This window comes from Rhagoletis pomonella, unplaced genomic scaffold (genome assembly GCF_013731165.1).
Source record: "Rhagoletis pomonella isolate Grant_MI unplaced genomic scaffold, Rhpom_1.0 Rhpom_scaffold_00003, whole genome shotgun sequence".
In the NCBI taxonomy this organism is placed as follows: Eukaryota; Metazoa; Arthropoda; class Insecta; order Diptera; family Tephritidae; genus Rhagoletis; species Rhagoletis pomonella.
In genome coordinates, this window is record NW_023458557.1 from 94,347,565 (window position 1) to 94,370,477 (window position 22,913).

The 22,913-nt window shown below is 36.3% G+C and overlaps 1 protein-coding gene across 1 annotated transcript in view; it reads right to left on the bottom strand.

Moving 5' to 3' along the window:
- Positions 1-22,913, bottom strand: part of LOC118736424 (serine-rich adhesin for platelets-like) — a 210,639-nt gene that overhangs the window by 528 nt on the left and 187,198 nt on the right. The gene's annotated exons all lie outside the window — the stretch shown is intronic.

Sequence of the window (22,913 nt, forward strand, 5' to 3'; positions counted from 1 at the left end):
GGTGAGATTTTCAAAATTGAAATTAAACAAAAAAGGGCAATAAATAACTTGATGCTGAGTTTTGTTTAGATAGTTACTAAATATTCGCAATCATTATGAAAGCAGCCCTGACAGCCGCTGACAGTCCCTACTTTACTGCAGTGGGGCTCATGGCCCCGTTAGAACGGGTACTTTGCGTACGCTTCGCTCGAGTATGAAACTGACAGTTGAGTAGACTGTGTGCATTTGCATAGAGTGCAGATTGCCAACCTTTGCGTCGACGGACCCTACGAACGTTGGCCAACTCTCCAAGTTTTGACGCACGTAAGTCCAACACTGCTGACAGTTGTATAACCTTGAGTTTACACAAACAAGAAAATTGAGAATAAGTATTTGTTGTCACATTGTTTGAGTAAAGTAGGCGTCTAGAAAATAAACTGTCTTCGAAAAGTCAAATAAGAACTGTCCTTTGTGAATGAATAACTCAGTGAGAGGGGACACCAGTATGTTTGCATGTATGTATTTTATAAAAAAAAAAAATATTTATTGGTTCAAAAAAGGTGGGTAGGCTCTGTGGCCAATGGTAGATACAGGTGAGTACCACCTCTGCATGAATGCAAAGTCAAGCAGAGTCCGCAAAAAAACTCCGGAACAGTGTCCGGAGAATGCATCTAATTAAAACTTAAGAAAGTTTAATTACATGGCAGTTGAGAAGTGCATGTGCAAAAATTTCATAAATTGCATAAAGGAAGTTTTTGCACATGCAGCAGTACATAGCATGTATTTAGGCGCCTGATGTTAGCAGACGCGTCTAAACATACCGGCCCCCCTAGACGACTTGGATAAAACATAAGCATAACCCATCAACTACAAAAATCTTTATTCTTAAGATACTCTGCTAGGGAGTTCAAAGCTAAAAATGCATCCCTCAGAAAATACCACGCCTTCCTATTAAACATTACGCAAAGAAATTTTACTTTCTAGCAAAATTTAAAAGGTAAAGATGACACCAAGATCGAATTCACGCTGAGGGCACATAATCCTTGCTATTTCGTCCGGCTGAGAAGAGCGCTGGCCGTCTGGGTCTATACCTACAAAATTAATGTGTGATCTTTCTTCATTGCATCTAAGTAGCAGCCATTTGAGGTCTGTCACAGAGTATCGTGATTCTTGCGGCGAACTCTAACTACATCCCCAGGGCGAGCCTCGTCGGATTCATGGTCGCTATCGAAGATGGAAACAATTTAAATTGTTAAATTTTGCCTTGTAGTCTTATAAATTTGACATATTATTACATTCATAAACTCGCTCGATTAAAGCTGGTTAAAGTAAACATGTTTTTGAATTTTTGCGATAAAAAAAAAAAACAATTACATTCTTATTTCAAAACCCTGTTAGCGACCCTTTTTTTAAATATTGAAATTTGCGTGGAACATGATATTGACATTTTAGGCACTACCCTAATGTGCATTCACAGCTACATTTTTAATTTTAACCATCTTTTTATTGAAGTCGTGATTTCCATCTGTCACTCAGCATAGAAAAATTTCTCCATAAAAATAAATTAAGATAAGCCGAAAATTTTGTATTTGTCAGCAACGAAAAAAGAAGACACTAAAAGCACATCCATGCGAGTACATAACTCCTTTCCAAGCATGTTTGCTATTCGTGACATTCGCTTGACAGTTCAAAAGTCAGGCGATTCTAAACAAGCCACGAATTTATCAATGTTGCGTGTGGTTTGCTGCAGAGATGAGTGGAAAAAGTCGCAGTTGAGACAAAGAAATCATACAACGAGCGATCAAGTGAATGAAGTTACATTATTTATCCAAACTTTTCCACTTAGTTTTATCTAGACGCTGTGCTTTTTTATTCTGACTTTTCTAAAATTTATTTGTTCGGGGCTTTACAGCTGACAGGCTGATAAATGACACTTTTTGCCGTTAGATGCTGAGTGAAAGCGAAAAAACAGCTGATTGCTGTTGATATTTATTTTTGAACTTTTATTTTTAACTGCACCCAAACTTAAAGCATTATACTCCTATATCGAACATTTATTTTAAATTTTTTCACCAGAGTCGCTGATTGCAGCTTTTTCACGACTGATGACATTTGCGTAATTTTTCAGCGTTCGATTTCCTGTAGCCAGCTGTCAGTTGCTGCTGCCTCTGACATTTTTCGCTTAATGACCAGGCGCAATACAGTTGAAATTGTTTTTTGTTTATCATTTTTTTATGGACTTACACACATTATAATATGTATGAACATACGTACATAGTACTTATGCATACACATCGAGTATCTAGAGTATTTCAGTTTCGACTGAAAGTTAGTAAGAAGACGGAAAAAGATTATTAAAAAAAGTATTTCCTTTTAATTACGAGTGGCGGTCAGCGGAGTTCAAGTTCAATGATGTGCTGAAGTGTTCATTTTTTGAAAAGAAACGAGAGTGTTACATACACATTTGCATATGCCACATATGCTCCAACCCAGCAGTAAAAATGGCGATGAACGTAGAGTAGGTCTAGTTAAGAACTACCCAAAATATAATGGAGTAATTAAAAATTTTGCTCGGTAGTGTCCTTGTCGACGATAAAGCTGTAGCTCTTTTTTTCTCTATCCCAGCAATAAGTTAGTTTAGTTTAACCCAAAAGGGCAAATCCAAAGCGAATTTAGACAGCCCACACCTCAGAGGATATACCTAGCTCTCTAGGTCCTCGAAGAAATGGTCCCCACAAAATTTTAGGCGCATTCAATAGGCAAACCTATGTGTTAATCATTCAGCACCCTTTGCCGATCTGAAGGTTTTCATCAAAACTTGACTGTCTACAGCCAATGCGAGTTTTGAGGAAACTTAGTTCGTTTTGCATTTAGAATTAGTGCATTTAAATGGCGCTGAATGACGGATATGATGGATGACAGATGTAACATCAAGCGACGGAGATCGACTTTGCGGATCCAAAAGAAAACGGGACCGGCTTGTCTTCTCTCAGCAACTCCCATTGAAAAAGAGGAAATACATTCCCAGACAACTGCATTTCTGTTTTTGCTGAGATCTTTGCACTTGCAATGACGTGTTTTCTTAAAAGGTATACAAGAATTTACGTGTACGTATATGTACACTAGGGAGGTCCAAAAATGCATGTGAGAAAGTAAAGTCGGAATTTTGAGCGACCTCTAAATATTTTTTGATTTTAAAATAAAAAAAATAGGGGTATACTTTTTCGATATAGAATAATCCTAGGGGTGAGAGCATTACGATTCCGAGTTTACTGTTTTTGGACCACCCTAATGCACACACATGCATATATGTATATGTCACTAATCCGCTTGCTTACACACTGGCATTTCCGGAGCTTCCAATGAGGCTGATTAATAATTTTCGCTTTCAATTTTTTAATTAACACAAATAAGTAGATATATTTTTTAATTACTCGGCAAGCGTAAATACATTGTCGATTGGTAGATAAATCAGCTCAGTTAAATACGGGTATACGTATGAGCAAGTTTTCTAATTTTATACGCAGTTTATATAGAACACTAGAGGCTTGGAATTGAGGTCATCTTTTCAATCAATCAAACAAGTGAAAACTTAAGAAACTTTTATACATAAAAAGCCATGCATACATACGTATGGCACATATATTATGGCTTTTTTCCCTCCCTCTTCTATGTCAATAAATACTGTCATACTGTCAATTGCTATGGGTCATGTTAGCACATTAGCTTTATGAAAAACTCTTTCATCAAATCGTCAATTTGTTGCTCCTATTTCAGTGCTTGTTGTGTGAGATATCTTCTACAAATCACTTACTTAAGAATTTACTCATACGACTACTGTTGGCTTATCTTTACGAATTCGTTAAGAACATTTTCTTGCCCTCATATATTATTTATCTTTGGTGTGGATGCTTTCTCATAAGTATTTATGTCGTTTATTTGCTCTGTAGTAATCAATCATTTGTTATAAAATCGCACAAACAGTCAGTTTAAGACATTTTTATAGTACATACATATAAGCATACATATGTATCAAACTGTTTCACTTAGAAAAAATACGGAAATCCGTATTTCTGTAATATCTTGTAAAATTTGGTTTGAGGACAACCCGATCAGAGCGGTCAGAGCTGAAAGTCTAAAAACACTGTGCGACAGCCAAACAAAGGCCCAAATGCAGTTCGGCAATTATGAAAGAGGAAGAGCTCTAGAGCTCTGGATTGGCTGCCGTTTTCTCCATGAACGTCAAAAGTTTCTCACAGTGTACACACTGAAGTTTTCCTAATTTGGCCTAAATTAGTTAAAAAATCTTGTATAAAACTACATTTACTATTACTCTTGTCTTTAAGGCCCTATAGTAAAATTTAATGACGCATATTTTTGTGGAACATGTTAACCCTTTATCTCTCACACATGTGGGTCATTTTAAATCTTGTTTGGGTCAAATTTAATAGTAATTGAAAATTCCCTTTTTTCCGTTGAGTTATTGATCTGAAATTTGGCACACACCTTTAGTTCTGAGAACAATGAAATTATGTACGTTTTATACAAATTCATTGTAAATCCAAGATGGCCGCAGACATAAAATGGCGAACAAAATTTTATTCACAACCATCTTAATATATATGGGTATCAAATGAAAGGGCTTGACAAGTAGAGCACAGTGCATTTTAGAAAACAAATCCTTTATCTTATATAGCACCCTAAATAAAATGGCAGATCGTAGAGTTTAGACAGTCAACGCATTAAAACTGAAATCTAGGGTCTCTTTGTTGTTTGATTTATTGACTGCAAAGCAAAGTTTCCGAAATGTTAAGGAAATCTTTAAGGGTATCCGAATTATGTAACGATTTCTTTACGAATCCTCAAAAAAATTCATATTAAGTGGTTGGCACTAACTCGTAAAGAAATTTCTGTACGGTTTCTTAAAGAAAATTCCTCACATAGCAGCTTTATTTGCATACATTGCCTGAAATTTCGTAAAAGTATCGATGAAAGTGTATGCAAGAAAGATATTTAGGATGTAATACTGCAATTAGGCTTAACGTGACCAAGAAATGCACGCATTCACATATCGGTCACTGTAAAATTTTTGAACGACCTTACGCAGTTCCCTAAGAACGAGTACATCCCACCCACCCGCATTTCCAAGACCAAGTGCATCAATGAAGAATGGTCAATGGACACAGTCAGGAAAAGAGGACTTATGCATGTTTACACGTTCGTTCAGCTTCCGCTTTCCTGACTACTGAAGAGTTTTTCAGGCGGAACTGATGGCTATTTAAAAGGCCGCATCACTGGTACAGTGTGATACGATTCCTAGTCATGATATCTATCATCCTATCTCAGCACATTTTCAATTTAGTTTCGTTTGAGATAGGGTGTCTTTGAATCGAACTCTAATATAGGGCGTCCTTCAACCAAATTTTGAGATAGGGAGTTCTTTAATAAACTTTTGAAGTAGGGCGTTCTTGAAAAGTTTTCTGAGATAGGGCGTTTTCGAACTGGCTGTCGAGATAAGTCGATCTTCCACTCAGCCATCGATATTGAGTAACATTGAACAAATCGTTTAGTCTCCTCCAAAAAAGACTTAAAGCAGGCGACTCACTTTCGTGCGAATTCTTCAATCTGATCTTAGAAAGCTTAGTAAATGGTGGTATGCATCTTATATTGACATCGTTGTTTAGCAGCAGTCTGATCAGCGTCTTTCAGCGCAGAGAAAAGAAGGCATATGAACTTGATTTGTAGCTCTGCAATATCCTTCTGGCAGCCCGCAAAGACTTTAGGAGCCGGTATAGTTACTACTTAGTAACGATGCCTATCTAGAGATCTTTGACCTCGGTAGAAATCAAAGCAGAGTTCTCTCTCCTCAGGGAAAAAATTTACATTACAAACCTCTCATCATTTCCGGCGTTTAATTGATACAGACATGGGGATGATGCCTAACAAAGATGAGATCTATAGCCACGTTTATGTAGACGACGAGTATCATTTAAATGGTCAAATAACAAAACGATTGCATTGGGTCGAATATGCCCAACGTATAGAAGATGATGCTCTGGCGAAAGTGTCTTTGGAAGCGCCGAATACGATGCAATGTAAGGATCAAGAGTATGAGGACCTGACTGGTTTTAATACTTAACTCAGCGAACTACGAAAACGGTAAGAGGTAATAGGCGATAAACGGTATCAAATAAGAAAAAGAGGAAAATATTTCAATTATTAACGCTCTATATATCACTGAGTTTCTAATACTCGTAATTGAACTATTGAAAAGAAAGAACACATCTCTTTGATTTCATGCGAGACAATGTGCTTTATGTGCTTTTAATCTTTGAAAAATTTTTCTATACAAACACTCATCGTATGATGAAGTAATGCGGCTTTATGTGTCTTCATATTTCCTTATTCAAGTGTAAGTATTTTCCAATTTTCCAAAACAAGCAATTATGGCTGCGGTGCATGAAAATCCACACACTCATACATATATTGTGGTGGTACAAATCATATCCAACCACAACAAAGGCACCAAAGAATTAGAGTACAAAAGCCTGAAAAGAAAGAATGGAATTTCCCACGCGACTTTCCGTTAACCAAGACTGACCAAAGGCTCCAGGCCACTATCTCCAGACAATCGATGCAACAACGGCATGTGGCATGTGGCACATGGCATATGGCATATGGTATATGGAATGTGTGGTCAGATCAGCAAGTGACAAAACCATACGTGACTGTCAGCGCTTAAGGCGCAAAGTGTAAATGAATATGTTGGCATGTGTGCGCGAGTGCAACTGAGTGGGTGTGCAGAAAATTGCGCGCGAAATGTAAGGAAGCGCATAAAAAGCGGCAATAAACCGCACCGCAACAAAGGCGACACAGCTGATGGAGGCAGGCGGAAAGGGAGCGCACAGCAAATCAGCTTGAATCTGATTGCAGCTGCCAATAATACAAAAACATCGTTGCATTCGATTATAGTGGACATTCGCACAGACCGACCAGAGGGCACTGCCAATTCAATGAAGACCGCTCAATAGCCGCATTACCACCACACATGCGCGTAAAGCTCTTGTCTATGTGGTGATACAATAAATGCCACTTGGTGTCTTCATTTTAGCGCAAAATAAAATTGTTAAGTGCAACAGCGACAAACAACGTACGACATTACATATAGAAATCATACATAACAACCGCAACAGCAACAACAACTACTACAACTGATGGCTAGGATAATGTCAGTGAAAATGTCCAAACGAAAATGAGTGCAAGAAGCGTGAGAATGCGCTTGGCGATACGCCCCAGTTGGTCGGTTGAGTGCGGCTGTGTGCGGAAAAGCTGTGAAGCAAATTCCGTCCTCTGTGCAAACCATTATTGGTGGTGATAAGAAATATTGCAATTGACATAAATGACAGAAAAAATGGCAGTAAAGTGCATGATGCGAACACAAACTTATGGCACACGCACCATCCAGCCGTGGATGGCTAAAACAACCATTTAAAATACTCATTTGCTCCTTTCTTATAGGAGATGAAAGCGACAAACCGATTGTGTGCGGAGTAGAAAATCTATAACGACTTGATAGCTCATTTATTCGCAACAGTGCAAATATTTTTAAGCAAGTGATGGGAATTTTTTTTAACCTTGGCAAAGAGGGAGAGGGTAAGTAAGATCAGGCGGAAAGCATTGACTCTATGAGGTTTGAAGAGCCGGCCATAGAATGACAGGGGATCTAACTGACATTCGGGAGTGATCGTGAGCTCGAAACGTGAAAAGCTTGGAGCACCAAGTAGGCAGTTTAATACAAGTTTCCAGACAAAGGATGCACTTACGGGTTTTTCAGTTAGGAAAGCAGCCCCGTTATCTCTTGTCTCTCTGAGTGAGAAGTAGCTCCTCCGTAAGAAATTTTGAAATTCGATGTTTTGGATTGCAAGTTAGGGATGTTTGAAAAAAGTTTTTTTTTTTAATTTGGTTAATTATCTTTTTTAATCTTTTTTTTTTTAATTTAGATGTTAACCTCCCTTATTTTTGGAAATTAAGTTTGTAAATAGAATAAAGTAGAAATAATTGCCTTAATTGGTTGGCGATGCCAGCACTAAGTAAATTTAAATAAAAAAATTTTAAAAGTGATACAAATAATTTGTTATCCTAAAATAAGAAGATACAATACATATTAAAAAGGAAAATTAATTTTAATTCTGTATTGGTGTTGTTTTAGTTTTTGGAACATACATAATTAAAATTTTTTCTAATCGTAGACATTTTTTTCGATTTCTTTGAGCGATAATATTTAGCTGTTAATAATTTTTAAAACAATTTTTATATATATTTCATGAAAAAATCATTATATGTTAAATCAAAGTTTTCTTGGTCCCATTTTCGGAAACTTTATATTATATATTTACTTATTTTTAAAATATATTTAAATTTTTTTTTTCGACTTGTATAGGACTCAAAAATTCATTTATTTTATTTGATCGATAATTGTAGGTTTTAATATTTCAGGTCTTACTTTACTTTTTTCCACAAATGATTTTTATTTTTTTATTTCTATTATATTAAGTTTTTCGATTCGCTGCATTTAAAATTATTCGATTCTAATTGATTCATAACTTTGAATATGCATAAATTTTTCATTTTGAATATTATTCAATGCGAAACTATTATCTTATTTTGATCCCATTTTATCGATAATCAACGAGTGCGATTTCTCAAACTCATTTTTTTTTATTTCGATTTGTGTGAAAATTTTCGAAAATATTTTTTTGGGTACTTGATTTAAATTTTGAACAAAAGTCGTCGTTTACGAAAGAAATTATGTATTTCCGGTAATATTTTATCGATAATATAAAATATTTCTTTCTTCGATTATTATTTTGAAATGTTCTTGCCCAATTTATGCCATCATATTTAATGGTTTAATTCTTTTTTCGATTACTATATGCGCAAACCAAAAAAGAAAATGCAAAAGTTATCGAAAAAATTAATTAAGTGCTATCGACTATTTCAATAAACGTATCGATAAAGTAGAACAAAAACATCACAAAAACGATCAAAATCAAAACATAAATTGAAATCAAATTGCAACGCCTAGATCTTTAAATTTTTGTTTTAAAAGTTAAGGTCGTAACGTTTGCTGCTATGAACTTTTAAAAATTCAGTAGAAATGGTACCAATCTATTGCGTCATAAGGACCATAAGGACCACCTTGCATTTTATAATTTTTAGCTAATTTCTTAAACCGCAGCAACCCTACTTTATATTTAGTCACATGGCTACGCTGCTGTTCAAATATTTTCCTTCACCGCACCATTATTAGTTACTGCAATGCCATAACTGCTTTGACCACCACTATTTATAGATATGTATAAGTACGGATATCGCTTATAACTTCATCAAGTCAATAGACGCTTAGCTGGTCGTGCGCGTCCTCAGCTTAACTACATCAACTTTTCACCTCACACCACCGCCAGCTCCACTACTACCTCTGCTAGTATTTTCAACAGCTAACGCGATGCTGCCACACATTTGCGGTTGCTCTCTGCACCGCGTGAGTTCATTGTAGTGCAACAAAGCAATTCATTTCGAGTGTGCCACATGTTTCCTGCACACATACGTACATACATATGTACATATATATTTGCTGGTTCACTACACCGCCTCCACTGTTGCCGCTGCTACCGCTTGGGGGGCGCATGCAGTAGTTTGCAGAAAGTCAAAAGCTCAGCGCGGTTTCAATTGCAATTGACAACAGCGGTCATATAAGAGGCGCGTGTGTGTGGTCCATTATGCGCTATGAATTTCCGTTTACAATTGATTGTTCGTTTGTATGTATGCATGTAAGTAGGTGTATGGGTAGCTGAGCTGCAGCTGCTGCAAAAACGGTTGCAAGTCTCAATGACAGCTCTACTTTTGTCGCTTCATATTTCTATTTATTTATTAAGAAATTTTTCTTCAACTTTTATTTGCGAAATTTCGTAGAAGATTGCTTAGGAGGCATTTAGAGTTTCTTCGAAAGCAAATGCTTAGGTAGGCTGGGTAATAGGTACATATGTAAGTATTTTTGTACAATAGAAATACTATTGGCTCATTTTCAAGTTGAACAAAATGAGAAGTCTAAGAAATTCTGCAGCCTTTTTTGGTTTCAGTAGTTGTTAAGATAAAGAATTTTTCAGTAACCTCCACTTAACTTGGGCTTGAGGAATTTCTCCAGTTTTTTCTTAATTAAAATATTTATGTACATTAGACCGTATCAGAAAAAAGTTCTATAGGTGTCACCGAAAAATGTAAAAAAGCAACCCTTGGTTAGTTGGTAGACGCGTCGCCTGAGTAAATTCCCAGAACCCAATAAGTGCTAATAGCACCATTTTAATAAACTTTCTTTGGGACTTTTGATTTATCTGCTTTCATGATTCCTTGGGTTCGTCAAACCATATGGATTTTCCAATGAATCTATTAAGGTGAATTTAGGGACTCCCCAAGATTTAGGATGGAAAAACTTCCGAATGATTTCTGCCTTATTCGTGCCAATGCTGAGCACTCGCATAGATAGTGTAGGCCCGTTTCTTTACTTCCCTCAAGATTACAGCTACGGCACCCAGGGTTGTATGGAAGGCACATCTTGAGAAGTTTTTCTGCCTTTGTCTTGTCATAATGCGGCCATACAATCCTCACAGTTTTGCAGGTTTGAAGTTGTTCCAACGTGTATCAGCCACATGTGTGAATTGAAGATGCAGTTCCCTTTTGATGAGTCCAAAAGACAATTTATTGTCTCTGCTTAGGATTCATCAAAAGATGTTCCGGCCTTGGCCAACTCATCAGCCCTCTCATTTCCGGGTGTGTTCCTATGGCCAAGAACCAAGATGGGAGTGATGTCTATTAACTCGGCCGCCGAGCTTAATGCGCACTTGCAATCTCTGAGCGTTTTAGATTTTGCTACCGGTTAGGCAAGTGCCAGAAGTGCCGCTTGGCTATCTGAGAAAATGTAAGTTTTCGTACTCCTATGCAGTTCCTCTCTAAGGCTTTATAGGCTCTTTCGATGCCCAGTACTTCCGCTTGGAAGATGCTAGCAAAGTTAGGTAGTCAAAACGAGAGAGAGAAATCCAGCGTTTCATAGAACACCCCCGCACCCACACCGCAGTCCGTTTTGGACACGTCAGTATAGATTTCAGTGGAGTTTTCTTCGACTATCCTGCCCCCACTCCAATCCCGTCTAGAAAGAAACTTGACCTGACTGGACTGTCTAGTTTCTTTCCGGTTAAAACCCCGACACCTGCCAACCCTGGTTCCAGTACTCAGTCATATACCAGTTAATTGTGGGGCAATTGAGTTGGCTGTGACTGGATGTGCTTTATATCGCAAATACCTCTCATGGAATGGGTAGACCGTAGCTTGAAACCTATTTCGTCAATCTGACCAACAGAAGATTGACTATAGGGGCAACATGCGGGCAGCACTTCAAATCTGACACAGACGCGATAAATATGGCTCGACTGCCTTCATTTTGCGGTAACGCCCTTATCTCAAGGTGGTTGTGGGAATTAAAATAATAGCATTACTTTTGGAATAACTTTTTCTTCTTCTTCTTGATTGGCCTTGTAGCCGCCTAAGCGGTCGATTACTGCCGAGTCCTAGAAAGCACGCCAGTCGTTTTTTTCTGTGCCTAAATATAGGTCTGTCAAAAATGGGCTCTAATTCTAGGAGATCGGTCGACATCGAGCCAAACCCGGATTAAAGCGGATCCTTCGGAGCTACCAAAGTAGCTACCTACTACTAAATTAGTAGGAAAAGACCTAAACTGGCTGGGACTTACATATCAAAATGGTTACTAAAAGTTTCCATATAATAATATACCAACAAAATGTAAAATAAATAAAATGCAAAAAACAAAACCGACTTCAATTCTCATATAAAAATTTAAGAGTACCGTTAGTTTCTTCATGATCGAATGATCGGATCTAAACTATCGAAAATATCTAAAAACGTGGTCCAAAGTAATGCGTATACACATTTATACATAAAAAATAATAATAATCCGATGAATTGATAACCTCCTCCTTTTTTGAAGTCGGTTGGCTCCTGCTTTTTTTCGGTTACTTGTTTAGCCGTGACACTGACAATTAGCATTTAATAATTTTTTTACGATTTTTCCCACAATCCATTTAATTACCTTCAAGTTAAATATGAATTGCACTTCAAAAAATTTCGTGTGGCAATGAATATTTACATATTTTAACATCCAAGTGCGGGGAAAAATATTATTCAGTATTCAAATAACTTCTTTTTTTTTTTGCCACATTTTTGGCAAATATTTTCACACTTTTATTTTAAATGACAAGTATTTGCTAAATGTACATTTTGTTTGTGAATGAATGTTTTATAAATTCATTATTTGTTTTATATACAAAATTCTTTTTGCAATTTTTCGAAACACGTTCACGGTAAAAGGAATGTGCAAATATGCGCCAAAAGCAGCGCAGCGTGAAATCTCTAAAAATAACTGAAAAAATAACAAGAATTAAATGATAAAAAAATCGGTAAACGGCATCAGGTGTGACCAAGTTTTACAAATTTTATGAGTTTTTAAGCTCACGCAACACACACATAAAACTATACGAAAATAACACTTTGAATAAAAAATAGAAGCACGAACGAAAGATAAACGAAAGCAGAATAGGTATTAAAAATATATGCACTTATGTATGTAAATGAAATGACTAAATAAAGTCAGTGCGGAATTTGAATAACTAAAGCCATAGGATACCAAAATGTTGAAAGCGGTGGCGAAATCTGTACGTATGCACATATACATATGTATACTATTTATTGAATGTATGCATTTAAAAAAGGTGTTTGACAATATTAAATTCCAGTAGCTTTAATGGTCGAACGATTTATTTTTTTTTTTTTATGACTGTTTTCGGAAGTTATTTGTTGTCTGCGAGGCTGTGGAAAATATGAAAAAAATTTAAGTCTGTTAATATTATTATAGGCTGATTTTTAAATGGCTTGCACGGTACTTGCATGCTTGAGGGCAAGTTCGAGATTAAAATTCTTCAGACCTAAAGCACATATCATGACAAGAGCATTAGTAGGCGGCTTGCCACATTTGTATGGCCATAAATCAAACAATATGTTAAGAAGTCTTTACGGTAGATATTTCCGCGTAATGACCTAAGTTTTAAAATGCCTTTTTTAATTCTACTTCAGTAGTAACCTCTGTTAAAATGACTACATTTTTTTAATCAGTTGAAAAAAAAAATTAAAAAAATTAAAAAAGTCATAATTCTAAACATATTTAAATATTCCTATGAAGAATATATCAGACTAATCTGTGCATATAATAAAATTGTAACAGGCCGCTGTTTGTACAATATAGATATTAAAGAAATATTAATATGGGGGCCTTTATTAGTGCAACAGAAGCAAAATCAACAATTTTTAGAATTTGTGTCTGTATGTTTGTACGCACATCACTTGAAAACTAATGCATGAAGGTATAACCTAAAATATAGAAAGAAAAAAAGAGATGGTTGCCACCTGTTTGAAAACTGCAGTTTTAGTAAATTGATAAGATAAAGAAAATATTGCAATATGGTTACCAAAAGAAAATGGCTTAAAAAAGCTTACAGCCGAAAATATTTTTGTTGAAGGTTGCCACCTGTTTAAAATTTTTTATTAAATTAATTGATAAGATAAAGTTAACATTGCAAAATGTGTAACAAACTGAAGAGGTTTAGGAAAGCTTACTGCCGGAAATATGTCTGAGGAGGGTTGCCACTTGTTTTGACAAACTGTATTCAATTAAATGGATAAAATAAATGAAATATTATAATGCGCGTATCAAAAGCACCAAAATACCTTTAAGGCGCAGTGAAGCACGCCGGGTCGAAAATAAATAAAAAATATAAATTAATAAAATATCAACGCGATTTTTTAGCCGTTTGAAAGTTGCACTTCATTAGACTAAACTTGTGTGGGCTATAAAACTGCATACCCAAAAATGGTATAAAGATTCAGATTAAAAAGTTTGAAATTTGAATGAAAAGTTGTTGAATTCCTAAATTTTGTATAAAATTTTAATTTTTCATTTATCAAGCTTTAGTTAAAGTTTAGACCATATTTTTATTAAAAAATAACAAAAAATTTCAGTTGAAAAATATTGCGAATATTAAAAAAATCAACTTCTGGTCACTAGTTTGAGTTAATGTAAATTAAAAAGCTTTTTATTTGATATTTTTTTATATTGATACCTTTTGCTGCAGTGTGATAATAATGAGCAAAACTGACTATTGATACACTAGAACAAAACGAATTTATGTTAAAATAGGGAATTCACTGATATTTGTGATATTTATGTGTTTTAATCTATTTAAGAAATCATTATAAGCCTTAAAGAAAATTTCCTTATTTAACGGAAATTTTTTTATTTCTAATTTATAATATATGATCCAGCCGTGTGGAGGTGCCGAAACAAAAATATTTTCAGGCTTAAAAATATGTAATAATATACATATTTTCTTCTAGTTATTTTTAAATAGCAGGCATAAACGTAGTAAAAGTAGTAAGAAATCAGTAGATACTTTCTCTACTACTTCAAAATGAATGACCGGAATAGAAATGGCGAAAAAATTAGGTTAAGTTATTGACTACACCTTGTTATTCTTACGCCGTGAGTTTTTTGATCAAGCTTTAAAGTATTAACTGTTTCATAAACTTGTTGAGAACTTCAAGAGAAGCATATTTTAGAGAGCCTAGAGTATCGTATCATTTATATACAGGCCTGCCAAGAATTATAGATTTTTGCTAGACGACTGATGCAATCAACTCTTACTGCGACATACTAAAATATTTTAAGATTAAAAACTGAAAATTAATCAAATACAAATTAGCTAAGTTTATTTGTGACAAAAAATCGTTGTGAGATTGCAAAACTAACTCCACCAGAAAATTGTCTTTGCTTCTGCTCAAAAAAAAAGTTAACTTGAACTTTCACTTTGTACCCAATTTGAACTTCGACTTCGTGGAAGTGAACTTATGAAACGTTTTAACGCCCATTCAAGCATCATTGACATCACTCTCTAATTTCACTACATTTGAACTTTTAGAAGCAATTACGAAAATTGGGAATGAATGGTTGAAATTGTTTAGTGATACTAGTCCCTTTAGGGGGATTTTGGCTTTTGTAACTATATGTACATAGTAGTTGTTGACATTATACCAAAATGCAAGCAGCCAAAGTACTAGCCATTGATATGCGCTTCTAATGAAGAGAGAGACGATTAAATTTCATTGAAATCGATTTAATGCTCAACTGAATTGACCGCAATTGAACCGCCAGCCACAGGCAAAAGCCACAATCAACTGTGGCACCCACACAAACACACACCCACCCACATACACACACACAAATACAGGCACATAACCAATCAACTAAAATTTGTAGCCAAGAAAGACGAACTGATGTTTTCAAGTATATATGCATTTTAAGGTAGGAGTGATATAGCAGAGTTGGGAGTTGGCGGACAGTAGTTTTTGGCTTTTATTTAACTCTGAAATGCATTGAATGCGGCGAGTTTGTAAGCCATAAAGTCTGAAAGATGATGAAAAGATGATAGCTGTGATTGAAAAATGGTTGATTGGACGAGACGATTAAGGTGGCTAAGCCGCAATGGAGATTTATTCATTTGAAACTATTTTTAGACATTTAGACTGGGTTAGACATTTAAATGTCTTTGCAAATAGAAGAGAGTAGTCTTTCTTGTTTGTAACTCTTAGCCGCTAGGAATGCGACAGCCATGGTTTCGATTCCGATTTAGGGCATAAAAGGTACTAGTGCGACGTATCGAAATTCTCCCATTTATAAGCAATAAGTTTTGTGACGAACAAATCTTGCTGGAAAGCTCATTTGCGCTTTCTAGATTCTGTTTGGATCCACGGAGAGTAAAAGCTCCCTACCTCTGCTAGAGACCGAATTATATGCATCCCAAGTAATAATGCAAGTAATTTTTGTGTTGCGATCCTAGTGATCTCTAAAGTTTCGCAGGCAGTTTTGGCCAGAACCCAACTTAGCCAAAATTTTTTTATGTTTATTATTTTGGCCAAAATATTGCAGCTGTCTATTATATACTGTCTCTGTGTAGAGTTTACAAAAAAAAAAATTGGAGCCTCTTTGCCAAAAATTCTTGCGCACTCTATTTTCCACTCTTTTTGTGTCCATTTACCAGCATTGCACTTACTTGGCTTCAGGCATATTTTGTAAGACATCGCTCTATCCACTTAGGGAGCTCTACTAAATTAAATAAAAAAATTTTGGGAAATTTTTTTCAATTATTATTTTATTTTTTCCTTTCCTTTATTGCTCTTGACCGCATTTCACCGACCTCGTTGCTAGCCAGCTACTGGTCAGTCACTGCAATGTGAGTGCATTCAATTGAAAATTGAATTTTCAGTTATTGGCAGCAAGAAGCAATAGAGGAGCAACAGCAGATCGAACAGCAGCATGCAGCAGAGTAACTTCAATGCTTTTTCTTTAAGTCTCGAGCAAGTAAAGTGCTAGTCGTGTAATGCACACAGGATGCGGGCGCGCCTGTAACTTCCTGCCTGCATTGGCTGTCTGACTGCCTGCCTGTCTGCCTGTCTTCACTGGCGCAACGTCTTTTCCTCGCTAGCTTCGACAGACAATTCTGCAGTACTCTGTGCGGACTTTTCAGCTTAAATTTGCTTTGGCCCTTTTTTTAATTTCCTTAACATTTGTGGCAGCTAGTTTTTTGTACTTACTGTACGCACACACACACACACACACACACACACATACCTACCACTATTCTGCTTCACTTCCTTATTTAACTTCAGCGCATACTCATTGATTTGTCTCGCCTTTTTTCGCCACTCGCTGCTTTGCAAAAATTCCTTAAACTTGAAATTATTGAAATTGTCTTCCTGCTGAATGCTTCACATCCTTCACATTCTAAAGCCCATTCCCCACCACTCTGCGCGCTTATACAAGTATGTACGTAGTCAGCCATTTAGCAGTCAAGCAGTCAGTGGCTTCACTTGGCTTTTCAGCTTTTGTCTGAGTGATTTTCTTCGAATAGTTTTTGATATTTCAATGTCGAATTGGCTTTGTGGCAGCTGACCATGCCGCCGCTCGTTGCTCATGCCATCCCAGCGCTACATAATAATAATGAAAATATTTTGCTCCGAAAATTGCTCTTCAACCAGCAGCAGCAGCAGCAGCAGCAGCAGCAGCAGGTCCGTCAGTTTGAGTATGTTTACTTTTTTGCTGATAAATAGGATGATGATGCAAGTGTCAGCTGATATTTGGCATAGAAAACTGCTGATGTTGCGCATATTTACTGTTGCAAACTCCCAGTCGGAGTGTTGAGTTGCTGATTGCTTGGTGTGTAACTAAGCTGGTGTTGGCTGTTGCTGTGTTGCGCTGCGCTGCGCTGATCTGCGTCGCTTCTTTGTGGGTGCTTGTCGGCATTCTGGCTTGGCACTAGACTGGAAATTATCTTCAATCAGTCGCAAACGTGTCAGCATGTGAATTCAATTTGGTATTTTAATTGGAAGTGCAGCCAATTTTCAGTGTCCAATGTGGGTGGGCAAATTCGTATTTCGGTTGAGCAGGGAGAAATTGAATATTGTATTTCTTAATTTTATTTGAAATTGTATTATTAATTGCATGCGTGAGGAATTTCTCTTATTTTTTTTTTTAATTTGTAAAAGTGCCGGTTAAAGCTGCCTTTACGCGGGCCGATTTCTGTCGACTAAAAAATCGACTAAGAAATCGACTTCCCAAAGCTTGGTTGAACCGCAAAAACGACCCCTGTAAAGGCAGCTTAAAAGTATTTAAATTAAAAAAAAAAAAAAAAAAAATATTAAAACTCTTGCATATCTTCAATTTCAAATTTCGGTTAGTAGAAGAATAAATTTCAGGAATGAGTTGTACGAGACTCAAAATTGTGTGCCTTAACTTATACTTAGTAGTGGTATTCACTTGAAGTACTCTCTCTTAGCCTCAGTTTCCGTCTGCCAGACGTGTGCAGCGTTTTTCAAACTGAACTTACAGCAATAAACCAAGCTAAAAGATGGCTAATCGACATCGAATATTATCATTGAATGTAGACACACTCTAAATGAACTCGCGTCGTATAGGTCACAGGCCATAGAGAGATATACCGGACAACTGTGCTGCAGACGAACTAGCAAGGAAGGGAACCTCGCTGTCTGCAGTCAGGACTGGTCTTCCTGCAAACTCCGGTTGGAAAAAATCTTTATCGAACGGTTAGGCACTAGATGTACTGCGAAGCCCACGAGCAAAATATTTGGCCTGAGTTGGATAAACGCCGATCACGCAATCTCCTTCTCTTGGAGCGTTCATTGATCGGCCATTAGAATGGATATGCAGTCAAACGAATACTGTCGTAACTGTCGCAGCTGCCGAGATGTGGAGGAAATCGAAAGCGCAGAGCCTTTTCTATGCAGCTGTCCTGCATTGGAGAAGGCTCGTCGAAGCTCGTTGCTCCAGTAGAGATGCCGTTTTTAAATCGATTAATTCGAAGATTGATATCGATCCAAAAAACTCGAGCATCGACATTCGATTTTTCCTCAGTTAGTGCATATTAATCTTCGACTTTCCCCAGAAAATCTAGAAAATTTCAAAGAAATTTGAATTTGATGCAGGTACAAAAAATTAAGAGTTTTTGGCACCTCGAAACAAAAAAAAAATAAAAAATTCGAAAAAATTTAACCGTTTTCCTAAGTGGGGCTAAGCCTATGTATATGAAATTTCAGTTGAATGCTGATATCGTTATATTTATATAGAAAGAGTTTATCTTAAATTTTTTTTTCAGAAGTATTTACGAACTGTTAGCTACCTCACTGCTTTTCGATAAATATCGACATTGAAACAGTTATGAACAGTGTATTTTTAAAATTCTTCTTCTTCTTCTTGTTTGGCTTCTCAAATTGCCTCTCCCCTGTGCAAATTTGCGCCAGTTGCTCATTCCGAGTGCAAGCAAGTCCTTTCATGTCCTTAGAAGGCTCATACAATACAATAGTTCTTTCGAAAGCACCAAAAGCTGTCTCTTCTTTGTTCGTCATCGTCCACGTTTCTGCGCCATAAATAATAACGGGTATGACGAAAGATTTGTAGAGCGTATGTAACGGTAGGCCCAAGATACGAGGTGTTAGTTGAATGGGATTGACCCAACTTCGTTTAGATCGGCGAACCCCATCAATGTTGGCCAGGTCGCAGTGTCTTGTTTGTTTTTAAATATTAAGTAAAATACGTTTTTTGACAATATATCAATCGATCTGGGGAGATCGATTTATTTTTTTGATGATTTCTGTCTGTGATTTTTGTTTATTTCGATCTGGCCTTTCTATTCTCTACTACTCTTTTGAATGTTTGGCTGAACTGGATTCAGCTAGTTTTTACGACTTGTGTGCGCTTCATCAGAACCATTTATAGGATATCTGTTTGTTCTGAAAGCGACAGAAGTAATAACAGCTTTGATCTGATTTCTGCTCCTAGGTTATCAAGGGTATTATGGGCATATTTTTTGGACTCATATTCAACAACACCCTATACGTAGTAATACAAATGATTAAGTTCGGGAGAGATTGGTGGTTTGAAGTTATGTGGTCGTGCAAATTCTCGGATATCTAATCTTGCTCGCCGTTGGCTTTTGCGAAGTTAAAATATCCATCCAGGGTTTCACAACTATGTACTTCTAAAACCGAGGCATATGCAGTAGCTTTCAACCGAAGTCCTTTCGGAGAGAAATGGGGTGGTGTCACATGCCATTCATTGCTAACAACTCCCTAAATCATGACAGTCGCAGAGAACTTTGTTGGCAATGCATGTGGAAAATTTTAAATATTCGAACATAGCCCCATATTATTCCCTTGAGTTCTTCCATTTTTAGGCTTCTTTCTGCCATTTATTATGGTGACCAACCGTCCTCCTTTCGGAAGGACAGTCCTTCTTTAGTAAGCTATGCCTTTCTCTGAAAAGTGTCCTACTAAATGTACTCCTTTTTGAAATTAGAGCTTAATTAAAGTTTTTTGAAATACAATTTTTATTTTACTTTTTTACGTGAATAAGTTAAGAAAAATACAGCGTTGTGTTATTATAGAGATTCTATACAATGTATTTCTTTTTTAGTTTCAATTTCCCCCAACATTCAAATTTGTATACACTGCAGCAGAATATGTCAGCATCCACATCATATGCCATTAATGACGCCCCCCCAACCCAGGCCAGCGCACCCCAAAAAGTGGCGCCTGATTTCTTTGCATCCGCTGCAAATGTTGCCAGCGCATTTTTCCCACACTATTTCATTGTCATTGCTATTGATTTGAATGCATTTGGACGCACGTTTTTTTTGTTTTTCACATAAATATACAAACAAACAAATATGTACATGCATTAGGGTGGTCCAAAAATACATGCGTGGAAAAAAGTTTAAAAAGTTAACCTCTCACCCCCTAGAATTGATAAAGATATTTAGAACTGTTTCAATATTGATTTTCTATAATTCGATCCCGTTTCTACGAAAAATGCATGGAAAACTTCATGGGCTTTGAGGCAGTTTTAAATTAAAATTAAAATACTTTTTAAACAAAATATGCGGGTATTCTATTTTTCCATTTAGAAAAATCCTAGGAGGTGCGAGCTTAACATTTTAAACGTTTTTTTTGGATCACCCTAATATAAATACATATCGTCGCCTCAGAAAACGGATGACGAATGTGCAAAATCACGATTTTGGGATTTTGATGCAGATTTACTAAGTTGGACATGCTCTTTCGATTTCTGCAATCCATTTTTTTTATATCTCCATTAGTTTTTGAGATATTTCATGCGCATTTTGTCGTATGTTACATAATATTAATGATTGGGTATGCCTTTTGTTGTATGTGCTGAAAATGCGTCACATACGACAATTTCCCATACAAACGTACCTTTTTTTTAATCATAAAACGTTTGTCGTATGTGGCACATACGACAAATTCCCATACAAATGTAATCCTTTTTTAATCATAAAACATTTGTCGTATGTATCGCAAAACTTTGAACTTACGACAATTGGATGGTCCTCTACTATAACGATACAATTAAAATTGAAAATTAAACTAAGTAACTAATTTTAAAATTTTAAATTTTTAAATTTTAGCTTGCACTGAGTCTCCAATGAAATGAAAGAGATAAAAATGTACAAAAGACTGAATTTAAGTATTGTTTTTTGTTTTTATATAAAGAAAACGTATGTTCGTAACATATTTATAGCATAAGAGATGTACAGATTTTTTTTTTATTAAATACATGATTATGTTTTTGTTATGTTTTTTCTAATAAGTAATCATTATTTAATAAATATGTCTGTTTTTTTGATCAAATTATACCATCGTCGTTGAAATAGATATTTTACTATTGTCGTATGTTCTGTGGACAAAACAAAGTGGTGAGTAAACGCTACTTACGACAAATGTATACGGAATGAAAAGTAAATTTTCTCATTAACGTTAAGAGATATTATATGTAAAAATATGGGAAATCAAAACTAATAACACCAACTACGTCTCCTTCAAAAGTTACAAAAATCTACCGTACAGTTTCGGATTAATTCGACCTTAAACTTCAAAGTCAATTTTCTCAAAACCGTGTTTTGTAACATTCGACATCCGTTTTCTGAGACGACGATATGTATGTACGTTAAGATGCCTGCACTTTGATGGCAAACTCGCACACGTTTTGTAAATAAATTTCTTTCCAGCTATTTTACCATTTTCACGCTTGTCTAAGCGCGCTGTACACAAAACAAGTATCGCAATGAAGCGATCGGAAATATGCATCCTGCAATTGAAGTGGTGAAGAGTAGTAATTCGCAAAGAGTGAGAAAAAACTTAAGAAACCAAAGGAAAGTGCAACAAATGTGCAGTGAAATAAAAGAAAAATATTTGGAAAACGACGAAAATTGCAATGTAAGTGGAAATTTGCCCACACGTATAGTAAGAATTGTGAGTATAAGCGCATGCATTTGCTGTATGTGTCCTAAATTTTGCTTACACTTACATACATATGTACGTATTGTAAATGTTTTTTGTCGTTTTTACAGCTTTTGAATGCTTTTTATGTGAACATTTCTCCTTGTTTTTTTTTGTTTTTTTTGTTTTTTTTTTTTTTTTTTTTTTGAATATTGCAGCTGCTTCAAAACTCTCTGGCCTACGAATAGCTCCTGGCAATGATTCATTGGTTACAATATTGTTACCGAGGCTTGTTTCGGGTATTTGCAATGGCGGAAGGAAAGTGGAAGGAGGAAGAAAAGCAATACTCATAATGGTATTTCTCTTTTTTTTCAGATAATGATTTTTGTTTATCGATACACGAAGCTTAGATAGGTAAGGTAGCTATTCAGAAACATTACATCCATTCTAGGACAGGAAAGAGTCAGATTCTTAGCTACGATAGTTTGCCCGCAGGGGGGAGTGTACTCCCCTCTGCTATGGTCCATCGTAGGAGGCAAACTACTTTGGCTTCATTGTCTCCAACCTCCTACAGAAAGAGGTGAAATATCTAAGAGTTATCCTTGATGACAAACTCTCATGGAATCCGCACTTAGGTAAAACTATGAGAAAGGCCACGACCTCTATCTGGACCTGCCGCAAACTTATGGGACGGAACTGGCGCATCAGACCGAAACTGGCAATGTGGCTGTATGATGCCATCTCCAAACCCATTTGCATTTATTCAGCACCCGCCTGGTGGAAGAAGGCAGAAGTAAAGTTCAAGCGGGCCAAGCTCAGCAAGATACAAATACTAGCCTGTGTGGGCATCACTGGCGCGATGAGAACAATACCAACTGCGGCTTTCGAGATGCTTCTTGATCTGCCTCCCCTTCATATTGTAATCAAGAAAGAGGTCGTACTATTTA